The sequence below is a fragment of the Elaeis guineensis genome, chromosome 1 (assembly GCF_000442705.2).
Source record: "Elaeis guineensis isolate ETL-2024a chromosome 1, EG11, whole genome shotgun sequence".
In the NCBI taxonomy this organism is placed as follows: domain Eukaryota; kingdom Viridiplantae; phylum Streptophyta; class Magnoliopsida; order Arecales; family Arecaceae; genus Elaeis; species Elaeis guineensis.
The window spans coordinates 111,735,686-111,739,243 of NC_025993.2; the positions used below are offsets into that span (position 1 = coordinate 111,735,686).

Consider the following 3,558-nt stretch of genomic DNA (forward strand, 5'->3'; position numbering starts at 1 on the left):
TTTTCCTAACTTTCCAATTAAGATAAGACCATAGCCCTTTTGATTCCTAAATTTAAGTATGGGTAGCCTAAATTACGATAATTAGAAAAAAACCTAGGCTAGAGTTATGGTCAAAAACCTTGATTTTGAATTAGATAATGAAAAATTAGTGAATGATAAATTAGCAAAGTGATTGGTTTCTAGATTTTACAAGGGTGTTAATATATATAATTACTAGCATATTACCCTCGCGATGTGCAAGATACATCTTTTGTTTAAAAGATATACCATATTTTAAATATTATTTCATTAATTATTTAATTTTTAAAACATAATATTAATATTATTTAAAACTAACCATTTTTTAGCAATCAAATTCAAGAAATCTAAATAAAATGCAATCAAAATAACATAAAGAAAAAAGAAAAATAACAAAAGATCAAGAGGGAATGGTGAGAATTGGACCTATGGAGGTGTGGAAAATGTAGGTGTGGGCCTATAATTGTAATGAGTGATGCCATTGACGTATACCCACACCTTCCCCTCCACCAGTGGTTTGAATACCTCCTACTTCATCATCAAGTTGAACAGCACGATCTCTGATTTCTCCATCACAATCAAAACTCTCATCCTAGAGGAAGAGAATAGAAGACGGTGATTGGATTGACATTCGAGAGAAAGAGGGACTTCTCTCCCTCTGTCCTATGCTCATTCTCACCCAATTGTTTCCCATACTTTCATTAATACTCTTTTATATATAAACTAAAACTTCAAAAAGGGAAAAAAACCTAAAAATGAAAAGATGAACATATTTTAAGGTGGCCATTTGGGCCCGTTGTCTTATAGAAAAAAGCCAGAAAATACTTGTCTTTTCTTAATAATATGCACAGTCAAATTATAACCTACCAATTAAATGCATTTAATTAGCTGCTATCCTCTTAATTAGTTATCCGTTAAGCCTTTTTGTGAATCTTGAAATTTAATAAAATTTATTATAGTCAAATTACTTCCATCCACCCCTTAAGCCTTCCCGCGAATCGTGAAACTTAAGAAAGCCAAATACCAAGACTTGGCGTGGCTATGTATGTATGTATCATATATCAATGGCTTTGATGTTGCATGGATTATGGTATTATCTATTTTAACATTGTATAAACTATGATATTGAACCATACTTTACTGTGGTAATTAAGCATGTCAGGTGTAATTAATTTATAAAAGTTGAATGTTGCCTAATAAAATGATTGGATAAGAGGCAGTTGGTCTAGTCATGTGACATGGATTGCCACTTATGGGTTGAAGCATAATATTATGGTTTATTAGCCATAGACTGAGGCATGGTTCTATTGCCAGTCATGGTCTGAACTATAATAATTATAAAAGATGATTGGCATTAGTCACTAAAATCATCAACACTAAAAGTGGATATGGGTAACGGATATCAAAAGTGGGTAGTTATTTTATCTTAAATATTGAATTTGTATATTATAAAATGATTCCTCGATAATCAATTCAATATATTTTATCTTATTTTAATCTATCATAATATCTATATTTGGAGTAGGAGTAACTTAGATTTTACAATCAATGTTACATCTCTTATCTATCTCCTTCGAATTATAGTATGATAATAGTGAAAGTCCTCAAAAATTCAGGCACCAGAGCCATGCCACTCTCTATCCTTCTTTCATTACTTTTTGACTAATTCAATATCAGTGGTATGCTTGCACGCACCCATTCTCAGCATTTGCCAAGTCACCACTTCTCTCTCTACTTTGACAGAACTCCACCAATAGACCCCGATGACATGTGCAAATGAAATGGAAAGAATGACAACACGTTGCTGTATAATAATACCCGTGAAACCATTCCATGACAACCTTTTAATCTCAATTGGTCCAAACCCTCCTACATTATAGTAGATATCTGGCAGCTTTGATTTCTTTCCGAGTGCTGCTCTAATTTTAGCCTCAATAGCAGAGGAAGCAGCAAATAAGGAAGCATCAGCTTTTATGATTAGTCCTTGAGAATTTCTTAATAAGACAAACAACACTTTTTTAATTGGCAGAAGGGAAGGCCCTATTATGATTTTAAACTTTATTGTGTTCCGACAATGTGATTCTCTTGGGACAAATTTCTAGTCGTTAGATATAGAGATAGGTATATATAGCAGAATGAAGGACTGGCAAATGCTAAGCACATGAAGGGCAATACCTTGAATATGACGGCATACCAATAATTCAATTTAAATATATATTTTTTACGGAATAAGTCATAAGATTCTATATATGAAAATAGACATAAAGGCATCATCAAAAGAAAATAGACACAAAGTGCTTACCATCATTTTTTTCTCCATATATATATAACAAACAAAGTTTAATTTGAGCATTCCAAGAATGGATAGTCTGTGTATTCAATAACAGAATCTGGTGTATAGAATGTGAACCTATTATACTTGTTAAGAGGAGCATTGAGCTCAAATCTTTTAGGCAAGTCAGGATTAGCCAAAAACCAGCGACTATATGCCATCAAATCAGTATAACCTTCCACCACAACCTCGTTCCCTTCCTCTCTATCATATCCTCCGGTAGCAATGAAAGTTCCCTTGAAAGCCTTTTTCATTAGTAGCAAGTTGCAAGATATTTGACGCCTCCCATCCACAATGCTCATCCTAGGCTCAACCATATATATGGCAATACGCAATGCCATATTTGTTCAGTGCCTCCACCATGTCAAGTCCAAGGGTTTTTGGATTTGAGTCCCAGCTATCCGAGTAGTTGGTAAAGAGCGAGAGACGTATTCCAACTCTGTCTATTCCGATCTCTTGGACGATCACTTCAACTATTTCTAAAGCAAAATGACATCGATTCTCTAAGCTCCCATCATATTCATCGGTCTAATTATTGACACTATCTTTCATGAATTGTTTGATAAGGTAGCCACGTGCGCCATGAATTTCAACTCCATCAAAGCCTAGGAATCACAAGAAAATGTACATCAATTGTTTGTTAGGTTGGTTTCATTACATATATGCAGCATGCTTAAGGTTTTTTTTTCTTCCTTTTCCTTTGTAGTTGTAGAACTAAATGAAGAAATACTCAGATTAGAACGTATAAATTACCAGCTTCAATGGCATTCTTTGCAGCAAGCTTGAAATCATTGATGATATGAGGGATTTCCTCGGTTCTTAGACTCCGAGGAGGAGAGCACTCTTGAACAGTGTCATCAAGAAGGATTGCAGGTTTGATCCCTCTATTTGTGCTAGAAATCGGTGCTTGTCCATCTGGTGAGTAACCTGTGTAGGATACAAGCATGTTAGTTGTATATCTAGTTAGCATTTTTAATCTTCTTTTTTATGCAGACGGTATACTATCATGATGATGCGTGGAGAATTGGGTGAATGAATCTTGATTATATTTACGACAATGATCTTGATTAGATAGAGATCACTGATGGGTCTGAAAATTTACGACAATGATCTTGATTATATTTGTAGCATACTATCAAAATTTTATTTTAATCAGATATCATATTATGATCAATTGAGCACAGAATGATTTTGATTGTTAAATGAAA

General features: G+C 33.9%; 1 pseudogene; it reads right to left on the reverse strand.

The window, feature by feature from the left end:
* Positions 1 to 2,358: 2,358 nt before the first annotated feature.
* LOC105038700 (12-oxophytodienoate reductase 1-like) lies at positions 2,359 to 3,296 on the reverse strand (annotated as a pseudogene).
* Positions 3,297 to 3,558: the final 262 nt, after the last annotated feature.